The 27,290-nt window shown below is 44.5% G+C and overlaps 1 long non-coding RNA gene across 1 annotated transcript; it reads left to right on the top strand.

The window, feature by feature from the left end:
- Nucleotides 1-1,506: 1,506 nt before the first annotated feature.
- Nucleotides 1,507-7,663, top strand: LOC143963071 (uncharacterized). Its single transcript, XR_013270875.1, has 2 exons — nucleotides 1,507-1,972; nucleotides 5,909-7,663. It is a non-coding gene; the product is annotated as an uncharacterized LOC143963071 (long non-coding RNA).
- The last annotated feature ends 19,627 nt before the right edge of the window (nucleotides 7,664-27,290 follow it).

Below are 27,290 nucleotides of genomic sequence, written 5' to 3' on the forward strand. Positions count from 1 at the left end.
GAGTAGGAAAAGACCCCAAAGTCGGAAGAAGACCCCCGGATGGCGGCAGCGACGAAGAAGAAAGCTGGGCTTCTCTACTTGTAAAAGAGCAGAAGATAGCGGAGAAGTCCAGCGAGAAGACCCCCCAAGACAAAAGAAGAGAAGACCACTGGAGCTGTCCAATAAATTATTTAAAAAACTTGTGTTTTTTTATTTACACTTTTTTTCACCAGGTGAATGGGTAGGGGTACATTGTACCCCATATTCATTCACATAGGGTGGGGGGGCCAGAATCTGGGGGCCCTCTTATTAAAGGGGGCTCCCTGATTCTGGTAAGCCCCCCGCCCGCAGACCCCGACAACCAACGGCCAGGGTTGTCAGGAAGAGGCCCTTGTCCTCATCAACATGGGGACAAGGGGCTTTGGGGTGGGGGGCCCCCCTTCCCCAAAGCACCCCCCATGTTGAGGGCATGCGGCCTGGAACGGCTCAGGAGGGGGGCTGCTCGCTCGTCCCCACCACCTTTCCTGACCAGCCGGGCTGCGTGTTCAGATAAGGGTCTGCTATGGACTTTGGGGGGACCCCCACACCGTTTTTTCAGTGTAGGGCTTCCCCTTTAAGTCCATAACAGGTGACAGGGCTAGCGAGGTGTCAATCTCACCGATGGAGGCAGCGACATTGACTTCCTTCGTTAGTCCCGTCTACCTGGAGCCGTGTTCAAAATGAATGGACTTTTTTCCGTGTGTGGGCAAGTCCGTTCATTTCAAAAGTCCACCTATTTCACCAAAATGCACCAAATAAAGTGCACGTAACATGTTTGGTTAAAGTCAATGGGACCATTGGAATATAAAAATCAAAAGTGCCTATTTTGAAGGCTTATATGCAAGTAATTGGGCATACAATGGTTACAGGGGTCTTGCACGGGGGACATGTATCAATAAAAAAAGTTTGTAAAAAATTAAATTTTTAAATGAACAGTGATTTTTTAAAGTGAAAGCATAAAAATGAAAAATTAATTCAAATATAGTGCATAGGGAGTCCCCCTTAGTCTACCTGTAAAGTGGCATATCTATACCATGTCTAGAATCTGCTGTAGCAATAATTGCATTTATAAAGCCAAAATAAAATAAATTTTCCCTGCAAGCTGCCTTTATTTTACTCAGCAACAGCAGGGGAGCCAGTGTGTATGATGAGGGCACAATGCAGTGCACTGGGAACAAGATTAGAGGTTTTTTTTTTATACATTCTGGGGTCACTTTGACTTTGGATAGAAGTAACGAGTGCGTAAAAATTAATCTTTGTGTGTCGGTGGCGCCTTCCCACCGTAACCCTATAGAGGTAATCTTGATGAAAGCAAGAATTGGTCTTGCTGTAAAAAATTGCAAATATATGCACCTGTCAAACAGGTGTAGAAAACATACTCTTTGGGTGTCAGGGGTGCCTTCCCACCATAACCCTATCGAGGTGCTCTTTTTCAAGGCACAAAAAAAATTGCAAACAGGTGCTTGAAGGGATATTTAGCTTAATCGCTTTCATTATTTAAGAAATTTGGTTTCCATTTTGTGTCTCTCTCTAACATCCACCTCACAAAATGTATGCTCAAGTTTTGCTAGTCTAGTTTCGTTTCCCATGTTACTGTTATCTTCTTTCAGTTGTTTCGTTTCTTGGAAAGCACATGATTTTGAGGAATTGCTAGTTTCACTTTTATTGTAGGCTGTACTTGTATATGATTGGATAATCTGTATGACACGTTCAAAGGGCGGTACTTTCTGAAAGCCCCCTTTAAATATTCACACCAAAGAATAAAGATTAGATTTGCTCGGAGAGACTTTGTTGTTTTGTGTCATTGTCTCAATGGGCGAATCTCCCAGGCCTGTGTGGGGATTGATCGTCACATTTTACCAGAGGTAATTGAAGGGTTAACTACCTCTAGACAATCTACATTCCCTTCAGTTTGGGGGCTCGTCCGGGGTCGATTATAATATATGTCTATATGGTGAGTTGAATTAATATATGTATCTCTCACTGTGACATCTATTTAAAAAAATCGTTCTTTGAACCTGTGATTTATGTAGACGTTGTTTTCAGACCTCGTTGATAAGTTTAACTGCTCTGAGAAGCAGTAAAAAAGGCTGTTCTGAGTTAACAGTGATAAAGCCTTGGGTGGGCTTTAATGGACTCTGAGAAGTTCATTTAATAAGACTGCTTTAAGAAGCAGCACCTGTTCCCGTGTGAACAGGTAGAGAAGCCTTGGGTGGGCTTTAATGGACTCCGAGAAGTTCATTTAATAAGACTGCTTTAAGAAGCAGCACTTGTTCCCGTGTGAACAAGGAGAAAGCTCTGGGTGGGCTTTCACGGACTCTGAGAAGTTCGTAGGAAAATGATTTATACAGTACTGTAATTATAAGAAAAAGTCTGCTAAAGTGTGACGGACAAAACCCTTCTCTTTGCTTATCTTCCTATCGCCTGTAGAAGTTTATAAGATGATCTGTTAACTGTTTGTGTGGAATTTGTCAGCGTTGTAAGGTAAGACGACGCTTTCCACTGCACTGTGTTATAAGGGTACGTAAATAAAAGGCGACAGACGCGTCTTGCGGTGAACTCCCGGCTCCTTTTTGTGATTGATGGAAGTTCCCCAACCGAGACGTAGAGCGATGCTACAGTATCCGGTGATGTATTTATGTTTTCTCTTAATGATTTACATATGAATGTTTTGACTCCAATGTATGAGATAGTGAGCATAGTAGCAGTGTTTATAACACTCTCTTAAGGTAATACATGAATTGGCATAGTCGGTAGTATACTCTGAGGCTAACTTTTGATCAAAACATGCTATTTGAATAATTCTTTTTGCTACTGACATCTCTTGCACAGGGGAAGCCAGGTGCAAAATTTGGACATTTGGTTTTTTGCCAACAGGGTTCAAGTGCTAATATCTCACTAACCCTAATAGATAGTGAGTAATTGTTTGCGACATTGGTACTACAGCAATTGAAAGTACCGTTTGAACCCGTTGGCACGCTGCCAAAAATTTGAAATATAAATAAAAATAGTTTGGTGATAAAAATAAGAAAAGTAATAATGCACAAAGCTTGCTTGTGATCAGGGGAACCTCCGGCCATAAGGAGTGCTTGTTGGAATTTTGCCAAAAAAAATAAATAAATAAAAAATAAATAAAAAGTCAAGGAAATAAAAGTCAGAATGTTTAGAAAGAAAAATAAGGATGAAAATAAACATGCTGTGGAGATCCCCGGCTGGACCGAGGCTCCCTATAGCATCCTAGCCACAACATTGTCCACAATGGGTTTAACAGAGACATGAGATGGTGGATTTAAGGGTTAAATCAATGTTTTCTATGCATGTACCATGCACCCCCCTCCTCCCCCTTACATTCCACAACCAGATAAGAGTTTCATGAAACACTTCATTACATGAGGACACACAGTAAATATCAGAGTGGGCTACAAGCACAATAACTGATTTCTGACAGCGAAGGATGCTGCAGGATGTTTTGACATCCTTAAACAAACTAGTGCAGACACATTATCAAAATGATTTCTCAGGAAATAAAAGGGGTAACTTTTATAAAAGGGAGGGGGCAAGGACAAAGAGGGGGTTACACACAGAGACAACCAAGAGGGAAATTGTCTCGCCCTACATTAACATTAACCCAGTAAGATGGCAAATGGTGACTATAGGTTTGAACAAGACCTAAGGGCCATCAATAGCCTAATGGTACCGATTGCCCCAATGGTGTCTGATGTGTCATCAATACTGCCATACCACAGGATGCAGAGTATTTTACTGTGATTGATTTATTGAATGCTTTTTTTATTTCCGTCCCTGTGGATGAGGAGACACAGCCAATCTTTGCTTTCTAACTAACATGGGCTATGTAGACTCCTCTGCAGTCTATTCCATTGTCCTCCAAACTACTCTCAGAGCTTGGATACCAGGACACTGTTCATCCCTGCTGCAGTATGTGGCTCCTCATCTGCAGTTCTACTTGGTGGCCGCCCTGGAGGATGGGAGGGATCTTTTGAAATGTTTTTTTGAAAGTGGTCACAAAGTGTCAAAGAAATTATTGCAATGGTGTCAGGAAATGGTTGCATATCTTGGTTGTGTACTCTCAAAAGGAGAAAGGAAAGTCAATCACAAAAGAGCTATGGTTCTTGTGGGTCTGCCCCGCCCACTTACTAAGAAAGACATGCTTACCTTTCTTGGTATGACTGGTTACTGCTGCCAATGAATACCTGACTGTTCCTACTATGACAATCTCCTGAGACAAGCCATAGGTTCAGACATGCCAGACTGTATAAAATGGTCAGATGAAATGTGCAATGCTTTTGTGTATTTGAAAAATGCTATGGTAATGGCTCCAGGGCTCGGCCTCCCTAATTATGGAAAAATGTTTTATTTGTTTGCAAGGGAAAATTGTAAGACTTTGTCAGGTGTCCTCGCTCAGGAGCATGGAGGCAAGTTGCGCCCTATTTTTTTTTCCCTCAAAGATGGTTCCGATGCAGGTTCAGGGCATGCCTGTGTGTCTCGGAGCTCTCGTGTCCTGTGCGATGATGGTTCAGATGACCACTTCTTTCACTCTCTCTGGGGCACGACACGACACTTCACACCACCAACAATGTATCAATCCTATTGAAAAATGTACATACACAGCACGTCTGCTCAGAGGTTGAGTGGCTATGAGGTGATCGTGCTGTCTAATCCAAAATTGCACATCAAATATGCTTCTCCCACTGCAGGACCAGCACCAATCTTAAATGCCCTTTAGAATTAAAAGGAGAGCAGGATGAGGTTGTGCCACAACATGATTGCATAAACCTCATTCACCAAGACACATCACCCAGGTCTGATTTATCTTTCACAGCATTGCAGAGCACACACAGGCCAACAAACAGATAGCCAAGGGCAATGCTCTGGCTGGTTTAGCTGCTAAACAAGCTGATATTTCACAAAAATGCACAGATCTAAATGCCCATGCTAGCCCCAGAATTGCCCTTCTTTGATCAGGTTCTTTCAGATTTGCAGGGATGTGCAGTAGAAGCTGATCTCAGGGATTGGGACAAAATAAGTGTGCAGAAAGATCCAAAGACTGGACTTCTCTGCAAAGAGGGGAAGCCATGTATACCAGTAGCTAGTGCATCACTTTTTATTTCTCAGTACCATGGAATAGGTCACAGAGGCTGGAAGGCCACTTGTGAACTATTGGAGAAATATTTTTATTTTTCAGAACTTTCCTGGAGGGTTAAAGATTATGTATCAAGATGCATCACATGTATCAGGAGCAACCCACACAAGGCCAAACACTCCTTTTACACATTTTCAGACTGATTTCACACACATGGCCAAACTAGGCAAAAGACAGAAATATCTTTTGGTAATTGTGAACATTTTTTTAAGATGAGTTGAATTTTTTGTAACCACAAAAGAAGATGCACAAACAGTAGTGAGGATCCTCATTCAGGAAATCATTCCTCGATGGGGATGCCCACTTCAAATAAACTCAGACAATGGACCTTGTATCAAGGGTCTGCCAGGACTTGGTAAAAACTCTCAAGATAGAATGGAAGTTTCACATTCCCTACCACCCTCAAAGCTCAGGGATAAGAGAAAGAATGAACAGAACAATTAAAAAAAAGACAAAATAAGAAAGTCCACAGGAGGAATCTTTGCCAACTGGAAGAAGGTCCTCTCAGCAGTCCTGGCAGAAATAAGAATGATCCCTTCCAAGACAACAGGGTATTCACCTTTTAAAGTCTTGATGGGTCTAACTTCCCCCACCCCATGGGCCAGAGCACCTTTAATGATGGAAAAGGTAGATTTAGACTTAATACAGGAAGAATATGTAAGGAAATTGGTTGAAACATTGGATACAGTTGAGAGAAATGTTGCTCGCACCTCTCCTTTTTCTTCACAGGAAGCTACTCACCTCTTTAAGGTGGGAGACACCGTGGTGGTCCAATAGCTGAACAGAAGTAAGAAGCAAGAGTATCCCTATGGACCTCCTACCACAGTGGTTGCAGTGACCAGAACAGCCATCCCAGTGGAAAATTGCCAGTCCTGGATCCATGCCAACAGAGTGAAAAAGGTTGCCCAAAGCCCCAAGAGCTGGAAGGAGATCTTGGATACAGGAGACCCTCAAGCCGAAGTCCAAGCAGAGGAAGGAGGAGTTCCTGGGAAAGCAGGTCCGGCCAGAGAAGATGACCTCCCTTATTTCACCACAGACTTCTGGCAAGGCATTTTGCCTCCTGATCCTGATCTCTCTGGCAGTGTTCCTACCCACCTGAAGATTTGGGTGCAATTAAAAGTATCTGTGGGAACAGACACACACACACACACACACACATATACATACACACAAGAGAGCATTACAGTGACACAAGCTAGAATCAAGAGAGAGACTGGAGATAGTTTTACTGATAACATGGTTTTGCTAAAATTTAAGTATGCTTATGCTCGGGAAAAAATCAGGGTATGAAGAATGTAGGATATGTAACAAATTACATCCTAGCACTGCCTGAATTTCCCTTTTGTCTGTACCTTTAAATATTTCCTCCTTTCTCAAGGAGACTCCTCTTCCGGTATTCCTGACTAACATATCCACTCTGTACATAAACAACTTTGTTACCTTTCCAATAGCAGGTAGAAGTCATTCCCCTGATTGGTGTTTTAATTTAGGGAATGAGACACAGATTAGGCCTTCTTTCTGCAGCAGGTCAATATTTAACATCAAGATGTGGGAATGCCTGCTCACTGTTTCAAGTATCTGACCCAGGGCTAAACTGTACTTTGCATAACTTTTCTTCTTTCCCTAAAAATGTAGGTGAAATATTGCACCAATAATCGTGACACAGGACAAGTACACTCATGAGATTGTCGCTAAGAGACCTTTTGCACTAGGACAAAGTATTTATGTATGTTGTGGGAAAGTGTGTTATCCCTGGGTGCCCCTTCATGTTAAGGGATGGTGTTACCTTGCATACTTGGTACCTGTCATGGGAGTGGTAGGGGATGATAAAAGGGGACATCCCTTAGAGGTCAGCTCCAGCAGGAAGCTAGGGACATTGCTAAAACATGGAGCCCATTTGCCAATGCAGGATTAGGGCTTGGAGGTATATTTTCATGGTTAAAAGACATTGTCCTTGTTATTGTTATGATATTTATCCTTGCTCTGATTCTTTACCTCTGCTTTAAGTGTTACACTTGCATAGTTGCACGCCTTCAATCTCCCGATAAGGTTCTATCCTACATGACATACATGAAGAGTTATCAGGCAATCAACGCCACAACCCCAAAGAAGTATTAAGACACAACATAGAATGTAGAGATCATCTTATATGATCTAAGAGGGGATTGAAGGGATATTTAGCTTAACCGCTTTCATTATTTAAGAAATTTGGTTTCCATTTTGTGTCTCTCTCTAACATCCACCTCACAAAATGTATGCTCAAGTTTTGCTAGTCTAGTTTCGTTTCCCATGTTACTGTTGTCTTCTTTCAGTTGTTTCGTTTCTTGGAAAGCACATGATTTTGAGGAATTGCTAGTTTCACTTTTATTGTAGGCTGTACTTGTATATGATTGGATAATCTGTATGACACGTTCAAAGGGCGGTACTTTCTGAAAGCCCCCTTTAAATATTCACACCAAAGAATAAAGATTAGATTTGCTCGGAGAGACTTTGTTGTTTTGTGTCATTGTCTCAATGGGCGAATCTCCCAGGCCTGTGTGGGGATTGATCGTCACATTTTACCAGAGGTAATTGAAGGGTTAACTACCTCTAGACAATCTACATTCCCTTCAGTGCTGAAAAAAATGGTCTTTGGGGTGTTAATTGTGCCCATGAAACCTATACCAAAAACATTATTCTAGAGGAAATGATTGAACACCCTCAAAGCTAGGGAGCCTCAAAGTACTGCAGAGATTCCACATCCCAAAAAGCCTTAATCAGTGACATCGGCATCAGTGGCTTCATAGCTGGTCATCCAGAACTGATTAATTTTTATAAAAGTCAAACAGTCCACGGAGTCTGTGGACAGAAGCGTTCTATGATCAGTAATGAAACCTCCTGCAGCACTGAATGCTCTTTCTGAAAGCATGCTGTATGCAGGGCAGCTCAACAACTCAATAGCATACTGGGCAAGTTCTGGCCAATGGTCTATTCTCATGACCCAGTAAGTCAGTGGATCATCAGCTGGAAAGCTCTCCATCTCTGTTTTGTCCCCCTGAGGTAATCGTTCAGCATGTGATGCAGACGCTGCCATCGAGATGTGAAAGCCGACAGCCCTGGGCAGCGAGGACTAAAATTCCTGAAATGCCTCACTTAGGCGGATTTCTTCTCCAACTTATAATGGTGGTCAAGGAGGGTTGCTAACCAGTAATCATCCTTCTCCTTTATGCCACTTATTCTTGAGTCCTTTCACAGGCTTTGAAGCATGAGGTTGCCCATGTGCCTCAAATTTGCAGAGACTTGAGAAGCAGACTCTTCAGGGTCACTCACTCAGCATCTGGAACTTCCTCCTCCCAGCCAAGTAATACTCCCAAGGCTCCTGGGGTTGAAAAGCAATTGCTTACAGATTGACTCATGTCTTCCTCTTCTTCAAAGTGGTTTACGGGCAGGTGGAATTCCTGCTGAATTTCAGCCAACCAAGCCCTGCTTGTGTATGACCGCCTGAAATGGCTGCAGAGTGTTCTGGACAGCTTTAGCGCATCTTGCAACCCTGGGTAAATATTTAGGAAGGAAAAAAGGATAAAACTGCGCTACGGGAAAAACAAATAGTGTTGAACGGAAGCTGCAATTCAAATGTACACCAAAAATACACCAAACAGAAATAGAAAAGAAAAAGAACTGCGCTAACCACGAATACCCAATATGATTAGGGTATATAGAAGTGCCCGACCCACACTGTGGGTCTTAGTACCTAATGTCTCTAAAGCCACCTCCAAAATGTAGTGTAAACCATATACGGATAAATGCAATTAAATGCAAAAACAAACCATAAATACGTATCGATAATGTGAATTCCCCAAACACAATATATGTGTATCAAACTCTGTGTATGAACCCCTAAAACATAAAAGTGAAGATATGAAAAAATATTTGCTATTAAGCATAAATGGGCTATCAAAAAATAAATTTGTGTTTAGAGACACCCTATATAATGTCCATATAGTCCTATATCAAAAATAATAATAATAAAATGTCCAAATAGTAAACGAACACCAGTAAAGCAAGACTTCAAATGAGGTACGGCAGTGAAGAAAGGTTCCAAACGGCTGAATTACAGATACACAAATTGAAAATCTTCTCCAAAGATGTGGTATGCTTATCCCATCACCGAATGAATGAATCTGGTAAGGAGCTAATTCATTCATTCGGTGATGGGATAAGCATACCACATCTTTGGAGAAGATTTTCAATTTGTGTATCTGTAATTCAGCCGTTTGGAACCTTTCTTCACTGCCGTACCTCATTTGAAGTCTTGCTTTACTGGTGTTCGTTTACTATTTGGACATTTTATTATTATTATTTTTGATATAGGACTATATGGACATTATATAGGGTGTCTCTAAACACAAATTTATTTTTTGATAGCCCATTTATGCTTAATAGCAAATATTTTTTCATATCTTCACTTTTATGTTTTAGGGGTTCATACACAAAATATTTAGGAAACACTGCACCACCAAATTGAGGACATGTGCCAGGCATGGCACATGTGTCAACGTTCCCTTTCTAAGGGTGGACAGGAAGCTTGAGCCATTATAGCACACCACCATTCTTGGCTCCAGCTGGCGTGGTGTGAACCACCTCTGGGCCTGTCCCTGCAGAACTGCAAGAATCTCTGCTCTGGTATTTTTACTGTCCCCTAAACACACCAGCTGAAGCACTGCATGGCACCTTTTAGCCTGTAGCCTGACTGATGAAATAGCCCTTTGAACTCTTATGCCGCGTACACACGGTCGGAGAATCTGTCGGAATGAGTCTTATCGGACCGTGTCGTCAGATAATCCGACTGTGTGTGGTATGCATCAGACTGATTCAGTTGGAATCTCCGTCCGACCCAATTTTCCAACATGTTGGAAAGATTTCCCGACCAACTGGGCCGGACGGACCTAATCCGATCATGTGTAGAGCATTTTCATCGGACCAAGTGCCACGCATGCTCACATTCAAATTCCGACACGGAAGCGCTCGTTCAGGTAAAACTACTGCTCGTAAGCGATATAGCACATTCGTCACGCTGCAATGTTAAAAAATCAGTCATCAAGCGCATTCTCTTATTCTTTACAATGTTGCAAGAACCAACTTCTTTTGATGCTCATAGTCACACACACTTCTCCCGAACGGATTTCATTACTCTTTTTTAACCATTTCAGCAATACAATTTTATTTTAAGTCACATCCACACAATGTTTTTTTGGATGGTTTTTTTGTTGGGGGGGGGGGGGTCCCTAAAAATCTGCTTTAATGACACTGGTCATTTATCCTTTTTTTTACTTTTTATTTTTGGGTGGAAACTTACAACAACAACATTATTGTATTTTTAATATTTTCTTTTTCTTTTTTAATCTACAGGAGGTTGTTTAGTGTTGGTACCCCTTGTTCTTTAGTTCACTTTGTATTTTGGAAATGTACCTGCCTGCTCACAAATAAACTCTACTTTTTGAAGGAAAACACATTACACAAGTATTTCATCAAACAAAAATAAAATGTATTTTGTTTGCTCCAAAATAAAACTAGGAACGCAGCACTGGAGAAACTTCTTAACTTTGGTGCAGCCCTTGGCCCCCAGGGCAGACATGACTAAATGACATATAAAAAAATTGGTGGCCTGAGGAGTAGATATCTCAGGGAGAGAAGTCTGCTCCTGAAGTCCTAGAGAGCAGGAAATTCAGATGCCATTTCTGTCCCCAGGATGGTGATCTTCAAGAGGCTGCATCTTCTGGCACACCAGACTCATCCCAGGCCATCACTCTCTGGTCTTCCTTTGGGACTTCCCACCAGGCGTCCTTCCAGGCTGTGGCTGGGCTCCTGTAGCTGGGGCAGGAGGAGAAGGAGGGCGTTAGTGGACCTCCTGGCTGCCACTTGCCACAGCCTCCCCCCGACTGAGGTCATCCTGTGTATGAAAAGGGGACATAGTTTTAGTTTTTTGATCATCAATCACAACATTTTGTGCTCCTGGCTTTTGCTATTTGACTGTTACCAAATAGAACAGACTATAATTCTGACACCAGTATTTTTCTTTCCCGTCCCAATCATTTTTGGTCACTACTGTCTATTGAGATGTAAACCACTTGGAAAAATCTCAACTTACTGATCAATAAGAACATCTAGTTAACATCATTAAGAGAGGGGGCGTGGCTTGGAGCCGAAGCGAATGGCCGCCTGAGCGCAGAGCTCCGTCCTCGGGAGTCCTTTCCAGGCGATTTAGCGGCAGCACGTGAGCCATCTCTCCCTCTCACCATGGGGAGAAGCAAGGGTAAGGGGTCGCCATCACGCTCGCGGTCCCCGAGGGGACCCGAATCGCAACCCGGACGATGCATTCCGGAGATCTTCAGGCCCCGCTCACGCGAGGCCGAGGCTTCGCCACAGGCCTGCACAAGGCCTCGCTCCCCCAGCAGGAGCCCGCCGGGAGATAACACGAGGCGAGACGCGGAGCACCAACGTGATTCACACACGCTCACGATGGCTGACCTTCGGTCAGTAGCTGCAGACATAAAATGCTCCTTTACCACTGCAATCTCGGAGCTTAGGAGAGACATTCACTCTATGCATGTTAGAATGTCTGACCTAGAGGAAGCAGCAGACCGCCATGACACTGCTATACAACAGCTACACCGCACGTCTCAGACCCAAAACTCTCAGCTCAGGGATGTACACAGACATTTAGAGGACCTCAATAACAGGGGTCGCCGCCACAATCTGCAGATCAGAGGCATCCCTGAAAGCGTGGAGCAAGCAAACCTGTCACAAGCCACGACACAGATCTGCAATGAGGTTCTGGGCAGACCACCTGAGACACCAGTGGAATTTGAAAGACTGCACAGGGCCCTTAAACCCAGGGGAAGAGACACAGACCCCCCGAGAGACGTTATCTGCTGCATTGTTAACTTTAAGCTCAAGGAGGACATTCTGAGAGGGGCCAGGGACCGCCATAACTTACTCTTCCAGGGATCGGAAATTAAGATATTTCAAGACCTATCCCCCCTGACTCTCCAGCACAGACGCGATCTGCGACCACTACTTGATGTCCTGCGCCGCAAAGGCATTCAGTATAGATGGAGATTTCCTTTCTGCCTATCAGCATCTGTGGGAGGCCGAACCGCAAACCTGAGGGTCCCGGAGGACCTTAGGGAATTCTGCGCTACACTCCAAATAGCACCTGTGGAACTCCCAGACTGGTACAAAGCCTTCCGTCCAGCTCACCTACAAAGGACCGCCTCGATGGACACTATACCAGAAAGGGACGATTTCCATGTCAGGCGACGCAGATCCCCATCACCGAGACCACTCACACAGAGGGGCAATGGGGATAGGGCGTTTCCCAGCCCTACAGCCTCCCCTGCTCATAGGAGGCCCAGGCCTGACAACTCCTAAACAGACATCCGCTGAAACACTAAGGAGGAAGACGGGGGACATACAGCTCAAATTGCTCTGCGAATCCCTCCAGGTAATCCACAAACAATCCAGACGCTCCGAGGATCCCACGACGGCTGTCGACTCCTCTTGGTCTCTCGCCATGTGAAGCATCATCCTCCAACGGAAGGAAGACTTGAAAACTTGCATCTCAGCCGACCGCAACTCTTCTGTACTCCTGAAAGGGTTACGCCAAACCCCTGAGAAGCTTATCACTACCCATGGGACTTCGTCCATGCATTACATAGGCCTCACCACGACCATGGACAAGTACCGCTGAAACCCTATTCTCGGAAGAAATGACTGCCCTCTTCACCTTAAAATACCCCAACTTGTTTATTTCAAGATCCGTTTTATACATTAGGGACCGCTGGTTCCCTGCTCCTCCTCATACCCCCCCCCCTTTTTTTTTTCTTTTTTTATTTCTTTTTTCTTCCCCTCCCTCCACCCCCGCCCCCCCCCCCTTTTTTTTGTTTTTTTGTGTGCTTGTTCCCTCCCTCTCTTCTCACCCTACAGCCATCTTGTGAGCCCACCATTTATCTCTGTATGGACTATATCAGGCTTGTCTGGCAATGGAACGGTCTACGAGCTCAACAAGGTATCTGTGTACTGACCGTACTGCTCAAGGACTTTCTTAACTAACGTAATCCATGAATGGCTTTCTTAATGTTTGGTGGGGGGATACACAGTAGAGGGGGGGGTGCGGGGGGGACGGGGAGGGAGGAGGGTCATGGGGGCTTTTGGTTCCATGGGGGGGGGTGGGAAAACGGGGAGCATATTCCACACCCAGGGCATATGTTAGACCACACATAACGGTGGGGTACGCAGAGAAACTCCTCACCGTCCCCTTTCACGCCACAATTCTCTCTCCACTGCCTACATAGGCAGATAACGGATTCACATACTGCATTTGGTGAGAGTTTTGTCACGTTTTTATTTACTGAGGTAAACTATTCACATACTGGCCCCTTCCCAGGAACAGGATAGCCTTCTTTCCTACCTTTCCCCTAATTGATTTCTATTGCGACTGGCAAGTGATGATGTTTTTGCAGCTACTGTACTTCCTATCCGTAATGTCGGCTAATGCCCCGATTAATGGGGCTGACCTAATCTTCCATTTTTTGAGCCATTTTTATTCATACTTTGCATTGTTGCTGACCAAACCATCACAACCCGCAACCCTGACCTTTGATCCCTTTGATTGCCTGGAGGAGAGGAACAGACCCATGAATGGGCCCGCCGCCCGTCTTCCTCTCCATAGCCCTCATGATACCTGTCTCTCTCAGCATGTTGCAGCAGAAAGGTTTTCTGCAATATCAACAGTTCCTTAAAAGCTATTTTATGTTATCTCTGGGCCCCTGTTGTTGTTTGATGATACTTGGTTAACATTTTACTGTTCCTATTGTTTACTATGCTCTCGAAATATTTTACGATTCTTACTTAACTGTCACAATGTCCTACCCATCTCTTGTTGTTTCTTTATTAGCAGGCTCTTTCCATATACTTAACTTAGTCTGTGAGGACTCCCGCAGGACCGGACACCACACCCATTCGCCCCGGACTACCCTCCTCGCCTCCACACAGCGGGAGATTCGACTCGACCGCTGACACACCCCGGACTTCTCATCCCGACTTAGGGTAAGGTAGCAGTGCTACACACCCCTCCGGTTACTCCTCCCTCCCCTTACTGACTGCCCCTTTCCTCTCAAACTTTCCCCTTTGGTCCTCCCCTTTAGAGCCCCCCCTCTCTCCTACCCCCCCTCCTTTCCCTACTCCCCTAACACCGGGACCTGATCCCTCTGACCCCCGCTGAGACACTTCAAACTCTTTAGTCAGGGCGCGCCCCTATATTGCTCGCCCGCCCTTAGACCACTCTGCTCCCGGACACGTAAAACTAATACAACCCAGATTTCTAGTTGCTTCAAGTACTTAACCATAGCTGACCAGATCACAATGGCCCCGGCCCACGTATCAGCTCGCTCAACCACTCTCAAAGTGGTTTCGCAAAACGTAAAAGGGTTAAATATACCCGAAAAGCGCAGTCAGATCCTAGCCATGATGCATGCCTTGAAGGCAGATGTCATATTCCTACAGGAAACCCACTTCTGCTCAAAAAATGTTCCCAAAATGACAAACTATAGATACCCTATAGCTTTCCATGCCACTAATCCCCTAGCAAAAACGAAGGGGGTCTCAATTCTAATTTCCAAGTCCACCCCATGGCAAATGCTTGATTCCTTTGTAGACCCAGACGGCCGATATGTATTCCTCAAGGGCACCATTCACAACCGGCCCGTTACACTGGCAAACATTTACAGCCCTAACACGGCCCAACTCAGCTTTTTTCGCTCGACTTTCGAACACCTAACAAACTTTCAATCGGGTATCACTATTCTGGGGGGCGATTTTAATGTGACACTCCAGCCCCTTCTAGACTCCTCCTCTGGCTCCTCATCTCTCCCCTATAAAGCGCTGAAGCAGATTAAGACGCTCCTGCATAATCTTGCACTACATGATTCCTGGCGCACTCTACACCCACACGATAAAGATTTCACGTTCTTTTCTGCACCACATAACCGGTACTCCAGGCTTGACTATTTATTCATATCCCAAAAGGACCTTCCCTTATTAAAGACAGCCACGATCGAACCTCTTCTTATAGCAGATCATCACCCCGTCACTCTCCTTCTCTCATTTGCAGAGAAAACCTGGTCCACGAAAACATGGAGACTTGATACCTCCCTCCTCACTGCGGAGGCTGACATCAACTCGATCCATTGTAGTTTAACTAACTACTTCTGAGAGAACGACACCCCAGATGTCGCCCCCCTGACGATATGGGAAGCACATAAGTGCACCATCCGCGGGAAATTTATCGAACTCGCAACCATTAGGAAAAAAGCGCACCAAGCATGCTTGAACACACTAATTACTAAAATTAGGGGACTGGAAGCTTCCCATAAACGTATTCAGGCGCAGAATACCCTTCAGGATCTGATAGACGCCAGAAAGCAACTCCTGGAAATTCTCGATCGCAAAATACGTCGTAAAATTGCCCTTACCCACAAACTGTTCTATGAACAAGGCAACAAATGTGGGAGACTACTAGCGAGAGCGATTCAGGCCCAAAGAGCAAGTACAATCATACATACCATCAAAGATTCCCACGGTACTACGTATCATTCCCCTAAAGATATCGCGACCCAATTCGAGAGATATTACAAAGGGCTCTACAACCTCCCCTCTACTCATGCCAACGACAAGGAACGCACACAAAGAGAGACACTCATCACACAGTTTCTACATACATATGGCCCCTCCAAGCTGTCTAGAGAGGTTGCCCTAGACATAGACCATCCACTTACCGAAGCTGAATTTAAAGAAGCCATTAAACAACTTAAGCCAGGTAAAAGCCCCGGTCCGGACGGCCTCACAGCCCCTTATTACAAAACCTTCTCTGATATATTAGCGAAACCCTACCTCAAGGCATTTAACTCACTAAACACGACACCACCACCCTTTCACAGGCTATTGGAAGCCCACATTACAGTGATCCCAAAAAGTGGCAAAGACGCAACAGCGGTCACCAACTACAGACCGATTTCACTGTTAGATGTCGACCTTAAACTATTCGCCAGAATCCTGGCGAACCGCCTCCTTCCTTTTCTCCCCACACTGATTGGCAATCACCAGGTTGGCTTTGTCCCTGGCCGAGAGGCCAGAGATAACACCGTAAAAGCGATCAACCTTCATCACTGGTTAACATCAAATAAACAAAAAGGATTCTTTTTATCCCTGGATGCGGAGAAGGCGTTTGACAGGCTGGCCTGGGACTACTTAGGGGCGGTACTGCGCCACCTGGGCCTACCAGGTAGGCTATATAATATGATTATGTCCCTATACACCACCCCTACAGCTAGAATTAGGGTCAACGGCCAGCTGTCAGACGCCTTCCCCATCCAAAATGGAACGAGGCAGGGATGCCCTCTCTCCCCTATTCTTTTCATCCTGACAATGGAACCGCTTTTACGGCGCCTCCAAGCAAATGATGATATCAAGGGTATACATGTGGGGGGACACACCCACAAAATAGCGGCGTTCGCCGATGATATTCTCTTATTCCTCAAAGACCCACTCACATCTATCCCCAACTTATTGAAAGATTTTGAATTGTTTAACCGACTGTCTAACCTTAAAATAAACTTCTCTAAATCCAATGCCCTGAATATCTCCCTCCCTCCAGACACTGTCACGCAGTGTCAGGAGAATTTCCCATTCTCTTGGAAGAGGGACTCCATTACATATCTAGGTATCCAGCTCCCCACTCGCTTATCCGATTTATTCTCAAAGAATTTTCTCCCTCTAGTCCACACAATAGCGGAAGACCTACGCAGATGGGATAAACCCCAATTTTGATGGTTTGGTCGCGCGGCCATCTTAAAGATGAACGTTCTCCCGCGCTTTCTCTACCTGCTACAGACAATCCCTATAATGATCCCTGACTCGTTCTTTCTACGCGTTAAACGCCTATCCCAACAATTCCTCTGGAAGGATAAGCAACCAAGGATAAGCTTTTCCCAACTCACAAAGCCCAAACATTTGGGTGGCATCGGCCTTCCAAATCTACGGTATTACTCCCTTGCCTGTCATTTGGGTAGAATCGTAGGTTGGACTACCCATGAAAAGTCCAAGAGTTGGGTCCACCTTGAAAGCATAGCCTCAAACCTACCCCTTAAAACCTTGCCGTGGATTCTCCCCCCCCACATACCTAAGGGAGCTAAAGAACATCCCCTCATAGCAGCCACCCTAAACAACTTCAAGACAGCCTGCAAACAATTTAAGCTATCGTCCAACCCAGGACCGCTTATGCCGGTTCGCATGAACCCGGCATTTGTTCCTGGCATGAATGATTGTTTTTTGAAGCCGGACTGGCCTCATGCAGACATACAAGCTCATCACTTCTACCAGGCTGGTCAGCTTTTAGATTATGAGGGCCTCCCTGTCAGACCCGACAGAGAGCCCTTTCCGTTTTGGTCATATTTTCAGATCCGTCACTTTCTTAGAGCGTCTAACCGGGAGGGTGCTTTGTCACGAAACTTGACCCCGTTCGAGACTCTCTGCTCCCAAGCTGCTCCACAACAACACCTGATATCGACTATACACACTATGCTTTTCTGGCAGAGTTCTCCGAAAGACGGCTGGGCCTGCCCTGCTTGGGAGAGAGAGTTGCAAACGGTCTTTTCAGAAGCTGAATGGGAAAGCATTCTGATCACCACACACAAGGGATCCCTAAATGTACACACACAAGAAAATAACTACAAAATTATATCCAGGTGGTATCGTACACCGACACGCCTACACAAATTTAACGCAGCAATATCAGAGACCTGTTGGAGATGCCAGTCGGAACTGGGATCTTTCATTCACATCTGGTGGTCATGCCCCAAAATCCAGACCTTTTGGACTCAGATCCACGCATTGATCTCCCGTGTCACGAACCAGCAAATTGATTTTACGCCAGCCACGCTCCTTCTTCACCTCTCTTCCACATCTAACTCCTCATACAGAAAGTCTTTGTGCCTACATATGCTTAACGCAGCCAAGTTGTGCATACCGGTACACTGGGGATCTACAGAGATCCCGTCTATTTCAGAATGGCTAAATAGAGTGGGAAAGATAGCGGAAATGGAAGAGCTTATTCATATTGCTCGAGACTCGCCCCAAAAATACGCCCGCACCTGGGACCGTTGGACCCAATTTCGTTCTTCTGCAGAATTCGGGGCCCTCGCAAACCCGGTCACACATAACTCCAGGAATACTCATACCTCTGAGCAAAATTGATCATATTCACCCCTCCGAAGATGACATGTTCGGGACCAGACGGGTCCTCTCATACCAACCCCGAAAATGGAAGGGGTGCCCACATTTGTAGACGGGGCTACCATACCTAGCCCCTATTAACGGTTTGTCTCGGCGGGAGTCGGGGGGGCGGACCGTGAAGGTCCTCACCCCTCCCCCTGTCTTCCTCTCCTTCCCTTCTTAGGTACCCCTCCTCTCCCTTCCCCCTGTCCCCCCCTCCCCCATCCCTCACATTGCCCCCCGACTGTTACCCACATACCTGAAGACCTGACACCAGACACATACCCCCAACGCCCTTACATTGAAGACCATTGTAGACGAGACCTTTATTGAAGAAAAGTACCAACGACTTCTTGACGACACCATTCGTGCACGATGCCCAGGAGAGACCGCCCTGTGATACAGGGTGGACCAATGTGACCCTAATCAGGCTAAGCGCCACTGCGTTTTCTCCTTCCGCTGAGGGAACGATTCAGTGATAACGCGAAGGCAGACACATAGGGCACTTCTTTCCTACACCCTCCCCCTTGGAAATTTATATCCCCCTATTCTTCAGCTGAGTTCGCGGGGTGAGGGGATTTTTCCAGTTAAGGTGTTCTAATTATTTAACAGATCGTACACCCAGTAAAATGTCTACTAAAAGTTTTATATTTTGTATTTCTTATTTTTTGATGTTTGGGACGTCTGTATGTTACCTATCTGATTGTAACTCTGGCATACTCTGAAATGCAGTCTGTATTTTTCCTTTTCCTTGAAGAAAAATAAAAACTTTTATGGAAAAAAAAAAAAAAAAAAAAACATCATTAAATATAACACAAGAAATATGTTCAACAATGCAATACCTGTCTCAAGCTTGGCCCCACCACATTGTGCTGCCTGGAAGTCCCAGGTTGGACATCAGAAGCCTCAGCTGGGGGTGAAGGATGCCTTGGAGGAAGCATGGAGAGTGGTGGCCTGAGTGGTGGCCTGGGTACCCCTTGGTCTACCAGAAAATGCAGCCTGTCAAAGTGCACCATCCTGGGGTAATAAACAGCATCTGGATATCCTGCTCTCAAGGACTCCATGTGCTTCTTTCTCTCCCTGAAATATGTAAGCTTCATGGCCACAATTTTGCGATTCAAATATGTCATGTCTGCCATGGGGACCCTGATCTGCACCAAAGCAAGCAGTTTCTCCAGTGCTGCGTTCCTCTTTGATCTGTCATTATAAAATTTGTTGTGGAACTGCCACAGGCAGGGCATCTCCATGTAGAGCTCGAGGAATAGCCCCATAAAGTTGGCATTGTTGAATGGGTCCATTTTTTCTGCAAGACACAACACAAGACAAACCCTAAAATACTAATAATGCAATTAAAATCCCTCCTAATCTTGTCCCAACAGCGGCCTAGATACAAGCAGTCTAGTCTAGTGAAGCACAAAGTTAAAAATGTTAGGCCGCGTACACACGGGCGGATTGTCTGTCCAACTTAGTCCGCTGAACCGTGTTTCAGCGGACAATCAGCTCGTGTGTGGGCTTCAGCGGACTTTTTCAGCGGACAGTCCGATGGACTTTGTCTTTCGGAATTTCCGTAATTTTGTCCGCTGAAACTTGGTTTTGTCCGTCCAAACTTGGTTTCAGCGGACAGTCCGCTCGTGTGTAGGCAAGTTGGACGAACTAAGTATGGCGCATGCTCAGAAAGGGTTTACACGGCCGAAGGTTGCATTGCAGTGTATTGGACGTCGTTTTTCTAGTCCCGTCGTACGTGCTGTACACGTCATCGCGCACGTTTTCAGCGGACTGTCTGTTCATCGTGTGTGGTCAAGTCCGTTCATTCAAAAGTTGAACGGACTGTCTGTCGGATTGTCTGACGAACTTAGTTGGGCAGACAATCCGCCCGTGTGTACGCGGCCTTACCTTCGTTTCCACGTTCACCACGTCCGTGACTCACACTCTCCTCCCAGATCGTACGGACGATACACATGTGTGGCGTTTTATATACAGTGTGCATGCGTGAATCTCCGCCCGCCCCTGACGTTCTTTCCAGACTATTCCCCGCCCCTTCGCTTCCCGCGCAGTGGGGAGAGCACATGGCGGAGAGAAAGCAGAAGTTGTCGTGTGTTCATATGATTATTCTTGCTTGCATACATGCTCCATGTGCTTTGATTTCATGTTGTGCATTTTAAAATGGCCACTTTCAAGGTCATGGTTTCGTTCGTTCGTAGGAAACATCGTTCTGCAGGGAAGTTTTCCAGCTTAACAAAGTGGCCCCAATAATGTTCTCACCTTGTAACTTGGCCCAAAAACACAATTGTACAACACTTCCAAGCAATGTTTCATATTCCTATTTCTGCCCTCTGTGTGCTAATTAATCTTTGTTTACATTCTCATAGGGGAGAGAAGACTCGGCAAGTATGAGGACACCAGGGACCATGAGGACACCAGGGACCACACCCCTCCCAAAGAAGGGCAACTTCCAAAAGAAGAAACAGAGGAGCAGGAGCAGGAGGAGGAGGAGGAAGAAGGAGAGATTGTGGAGGTTGGCCAAATTGTCACCACAACAGGTGAGTGTCGGAGAACACAGCTTCCGGTAAGCTCATCAATGTATATCACCATATTTGGATTACATGGTGTGTTTGTTTGTTTTTTTTCTAGGTGATGTGGAGGAAGATTCCCGTTTTACCAGTGAAAGTGCCTAGATCTTGATCGGGGAGATAATGGGGTGCAATAGGGATTTGGAAATTGTACAACAAAACATCAATGATGTTAAAAATAAAATGATGAACATCATTGATGTTTTGGGGAGTGTGAAAACGAAAAAAATAGATAGGGTTTTATTTTTGCTTTTTATCCAAAAAATGTTGTATTTTGCATAATTCCAAATTTGGAAGATGCACAGAGTGTGTAAACATGCGCTATCTCCCATCATGGGGGATCAATGTACATGTTTTGTGTAAAGTGGCTGAGATGAAGGGGTTGCAGCCCCAAAGCATGTACATTGATCCCCCATGGTGGGAGTTAGCACATGTTGACACACTGTGTGCATCTTCCAAATTTGGATTTTTCAGGGGTCACACCCCATGTGATGAAGGCAATATCAGCCCAGTTTGTACATACTCAGGTCTGATATTGTCTTCACTTTTCCAAGTTGAACTTTGTAAGTTCCTGTGTTCTGTATTTTACGCTTTGATACATGCCTGTTTACACAAAAAAACAACTAAAAAATAAATATTATTAAACTCGGTTTTGGATCCCCAAAATATCTTGGTTTGTTGTAAAAACCTTTACTAAACGCACATATGAATGTGCTTGTATTAAAAAGTTGAATTCTCAACAATGTGTGGCTTCCTTTTTCATTGGGCTTAAAATGTATTTGTAGTGAAATTTGAGTTTGTGCTGAGGAGTGTGATTTACTAAAGGCACCTCCACTTTGCACTCCAAGTGCAGTTTCAGGTGTACTTTTGCAGTGCACTTGTAGTGCATAGTGGATGTGCCTTTAGTAAAAAGCACCCACAGTGAGGTGTAAATTTGGACAATCATGCCATTTTCCTGCCATGGTGCTGAAAATGAGCATGATTTAGATCAGTAATGCACTACACATTAGTTAACAAAAAGAAGGTGTGTGTGTAGCAGACCCACAACATAATAAGATTATCTGAAGAAGAGACTGTCCCCTCATCTCACTCTGAACTTGGGTTTGCACTGTTGGTGAAAAAGGAACAACTTGACGAAAAATGGCAAAGTGGGAGGCCACAGTCTGCCATTCCTGTTGCGTTGAATGACACTGTGTAGTGACACCAGAAAAAAAACTAGTAATTTTACAAATCAACATTGCATGCAGATTATACACCCACATTTTTGGACAAAATTAGTATAACATTTTTTTAAGTGAGTATTTAAAGCCTAAAATATAAGGTCCCCTTATGAGAGTCCTAACCCCCCCATCCCCCACATCTGATGAGCCCTTGCTAAAAAATGAGGGGGGATGTTTAGGACAGGTAACCCTCTCCACTTGATTGAGAGCTGAATGCCTAAATAATGTGTGATACTTTGTGAAGCCCCTCCTTAGTTACACTATTGGCAGCCCACCGGACAGGTAAGAAGTGTCATAATAACAAAATGGAAGCACATGTTGACATTCTGCTATTACATAGCAAGAAAATGAATGTGTTAAAAAAATTAAAATAGCATTTGAAAGTATTGAGGCAGGCCCTTACACTACATGCTTTGGTGAATTGTTCCATAAATGTTATCATGAAAAAGGTATTTAGAGTGTGTATTGGGTTGGGTCAAGTCATCAGATAGAAGATTGCTATCAGCTGAGGTCACAGTTGGGGAGAGGGGGGTTCCTAATGAGTTTGGCACAACTCCAAAAAAACAATAAAAAGGTCACTTTGCATGAATTGAAGCACACACATCACATTCGTAGAGATTTTAGGGGGTGTTTAGGGGAAAGAAATACTATGGAGCTAACAAAAGACATTGTCAAGTGACTAGACTATAGTTTTAGGGGCCAAGAAGAGCATGGTGGGGAAGTTAGTGAGGCAAATCTGCATGAGGACAAAGGGGCAGAGCATATGAATTAGAGCATATTGCAATGATGGTAATTAGGGAATGAGGAAAGAAATGCAAGGCATTGGCAATCATGAAATACATAGAATGTGATGTTTAAGGTTAAAACTTAGCATTATATAGTCCTTCAGCAGGAGCAGAATGATGGCAGAACAGGTCTCTGGAATAATGATCCCCAGAGCCTGGGGGAGATGCCTGTAGAGAACTTGAGGTCCTGAAGGCTTCTACCTGTCGCCAAGTAGCGCAACGTGGCGATGAGCCTCTGCTCCGGAGTGATGGCTTGCTGCATGCAGGTATCCTGCCTGGTGATATAAGGTGACAGCAAAGCTAGCAGACAGTGAAAAACGGGGTCCGTCATCCTGAGAATAATCCAGAAATGATCAGGATTATTCTCGCGGATCTCACGGAGCAAAGGCATGTGGGAGAACTGGTGACGCTGGCGCAACCAATTCTTGGTCGTCCAAACATGTTTCATCTACGTACTCATCGTACAGTTTGTGCTGTGCAGGGGTTCTTACTTTGACTTTGACACAAGCCCTTTGGCTTATGTCAAAGTCAAAGTAAGAACCCCTGCACAGCACAAACTGTACGATGAGTACGTAGACTAAACATGTTTTGAAAACGGTCGGCTGGTCAGAACGGACACCAGAAAGCAACGCTAAACAGCAAGGCCTGAAAGGACGACCTGAATAGCAGAAGCAAGCAGACAATAAAAAATGCCTTTCAAAGTGTACTACAGTTAGGGCCATAAATATTTGGACAGTGACACAAGTTTTGTTATTTTAGCTGTTTACAAAAACATGTTCAGAAATACAATTATATATATAATATGGGCTGAAAGTGCACACTCCCAGCTGCAATATGAGAGTTTCCACATCCAAATCGGAGAAAGGGTTAAGGAATCATAGCTCTGTAATACATAGCCTCCTCTTTTTCAAGGGACCAAAAGTAATTGGACAATGGACTCTAAGGGCTGCAATTAACTCTGAAGGCATCTCCCTCGTTAACCTGTAATCAATGAAGTAGTTAAAAGGTCTGGGGTTGATTCCAGGTGTGTGGTTTTGCATTTGGAAGCTGTTGCTGTGACCAGACAACATGCGGTCAAAGGAACTCTCAATTGAGGTGAAGCAGAACATCCTGAGGCTGAAAAAAAGGAAAAAATCCATCAGAGAGATAGCAGACATGCTTGGAGTAGCAAAATCAACAGTCGGGTACATTCTGAGAAAAAAAGGAATTGACTGGTGAGCTTGGGAACTCAAAAAGGGCTGGGCGTCCACGGAAGACAACAGTGGTGGATGATCGCCGCATACTTTCTTTGGGGAAGAAGAACCCGTTCACAACATCAACTGAAGTCCAGAACACTCTCAGGGAAGTAGGTGTATCTGTCTCTAAGTCAACAGTAAAGAGAAGACTCCATGAAAGTAAATACAAAGGGTTCACATGTAGATGCAAACCATTCATCAATTCCAAAAATAGACAGGCCAGAGTTAAATTTGCCCAAAAACACCTCAAGAAGCCAGCTCAGTTCTGGAAAAGTATTCTATGGACAGATGAGACAAAGATCAACCTGTACCAGAATGATGGGAAGAAAAAAGTTTGGAGAAGAAAGGGAACGGCACATGATCCAAGGCACACCACATCCTCTGTAAAACATGCTGGAGGCAACGTGATGGCATGGGCATGCATGGCTTTCAATGGCACTGGGTCACTTGTGTTTATTGATGACATAACAGCAGACAAGAGTAGCCGGATGAATTCTGAAGTGTACTGGGATATACTTTCAGCCCAGATTCAGCCAAATGGTGCAAAGTTGATCGGACGGCGCTTCATAGTACAGATGGACAATGACCCCAAGCATACAGCCAAAGCTACCCAGGAGTTCATGAGTGCAAAAAAGGTGAACATTCTGCAATGGCCAAGTCAATCACCAGATCTTAACCCAATTGAGCATGCATTTCACTTGCTCAAATCCAGACTTAAGACGGAAAGACCCACAAACAAGCAAGACCTGAAGGCTGCGGCTGGAAAGGCCTGGCAAAGCATTAAGAAGGAGGAAACCCAGCGTTTGGTGATGTCCATGGGTTCCAGACTTAAGGCAGTGATTGCCTCCAAAGGATTTGCAACAAAATATTGAATAAATAAATATTTTGTTTGGGTTATGTTTATTTGTCCAATTACTTTTGAGCTCCTAAAATGTGGAGTGTTTGTAAAGAAATGTGTACAATTCCTACATTTTCTATCAGATATTTTTGTTCAACCCTTCAAATTAAACGTTACAATCTGCACTTGAATTCTGTTGTAGAGGTTTCATTTCAAATCCAATGCGGTGGCATGCAGAGCCCAACTTGCGAAAATTGTGTCACTGTCCAAATATTTATGGCCCTAACTGTATACCAAGATAGAGTCCACAATGAGCAGCAAATACTTAATGACTGCACGCACTTATTATCAGATACGCAAAGACAAGCAGAAACTGAAGAGCAGTAGCGATCTGAATCACTAATCTGAAAAGTGCGAATCGTCTTTCACCAAACTTCTACTAAAACACGAGATCAGCAGAAGGAGCCCAAAGGGTGCTGGACGTGGAACTGAACTTCCTTTTTCTAGTCCCGCCGTACACGGCTTATGTCCCCGCGTTCTTGGCCACCTGCGAAATCAGACAACTTGGCCCGACCGTGTGTATGCAACAGTTTCGGACACAATCCGTCGGACTAAATCCGACGGGCAAAATTCCAACGGGTTTGGTTGGCAAAATCTCCAACCGTGTGTACGTGGGCTTAGGGGGTACCTGATGTTCATAGGACAATTCTGCAGAGGAGGGCAAGGAGGTGGCGAAGGAAGAGGAGGGGGCTGCACACTATGCAAAGCTGAATGATGACCCCCCTCACTACACTCACACTATCCCTAGACTGACACTAAACTAATATTCTACACTGACAATTGAAGCAAAATAGCACAGTATAGCACACTAACTAATTAACTAATAGCACTGAACAGAGCCCTGTTCTATATCTCTCCATGACAAAATCACACGAAAATGGCTGCCATTGAAAGATTACTTTTATACTGTAGGGTGGGAATGAGCTATGATTGGATAAAGTCATGATGACAGTGTCCAATCATGATTCTGACAATGCTCTGTGCCCTGATTGGCTGAAGCTTTCACTGCTTCAGGAAATCAGAGCTTGCAATGCACTGTTCAGCGCCGCAGTGCATTGTGGTCGGTTTGGTGGCGGGCGAACAAGCGGTCGAATGACCTGTTTATTCGGCTGTTTGCTGAACATCTGAACAATGAATGTTCCCATCCCTATTTGGCAGCATACCATGATGCATGTCCATCATAAGTGGCAGTATCATGCTGCTTACAGTGGTAACACACTCAGTAATGCACGTTTCTGCACCATTAGTGTGAATAGTTTATAAAGGAGTATCTAACATCAAAGTCATCATGAAAAACAGAGTAATTTTTTGAATCTAATTCAGTTTAAACACTTTTGTGTCTGAGTGAAGTGCATCTTTAACCTCTTGCTGACCGCCCCATGTACATGTACTGCACGGAGGTGGCTCATTTGCGAAAAATCACTTACAGGTACGTAATTTTGTAGTTCTGAGTCTGTGGCTCTCAAGCACGCAGGTGCCTCTCTCACAGCGATTGGACACAGTAGGAGCCAATCAGCGGGGTCGGTGGACCCTATGTCTGCTGGGACCTGCCGATCATTCCTGACAGAGGCAAAACAATGGCATGCCTTTGTAAACAATATGGAAACAAGGAGGATTGCAGTTCTGTTAGTAGGGAAGACAGAGATTCTGTGTTTCTGCTAAGCAGGAACGCAGATCTCTGTCTTCCCACAGTTAAAACACAGTTACAAAGCAATCCCTAGGAACAAATTAAACCCTTTGATTGCCCCTGATGTTAACCCCTTCCCAGCCATTAGTACAGTGACAGTGCATATTTTTTAGTACTGATCACTGTATTGGTGTCACTGGTCCCCAAAAAAGTATTAAAGTATCACTTAGTGTCCAATTTGTTTGCCGCAATGTCCCAGTCCCATTATAAGTCACTGATCACTGCCATTACTAGTATAAAAAAAAATCCCATAGTTTGTGGACACTATAACTTTTGCGGAAACCAATCAATATACGCTTATTGGGATTTTTTTTACCAAAAACATGTAGCACAATACATATTGACCTAAATTGCTGAAGAAATTTGATTTTTTTACTTTTTTTTTTATTGGATGTATTTTATAGCAGA

This window comes from Lithobates pipiens, unplaced genomic scaffold (assembly GCF_037356315.1).
Source record: "Lithobates pipiens isolate NorthernLeopardFrog02 unplaced genomic scaffold, aLitPip1_a1.2 Scaffold_8, whole genome shotgun sequence".
NCBI classification, from domain to species: domain Eukaryota; kingdom Metazoa; phylum Chordata; class Amphibia; order Anura; family Ranidae; genus Lithobates; species Lithobates pipiens.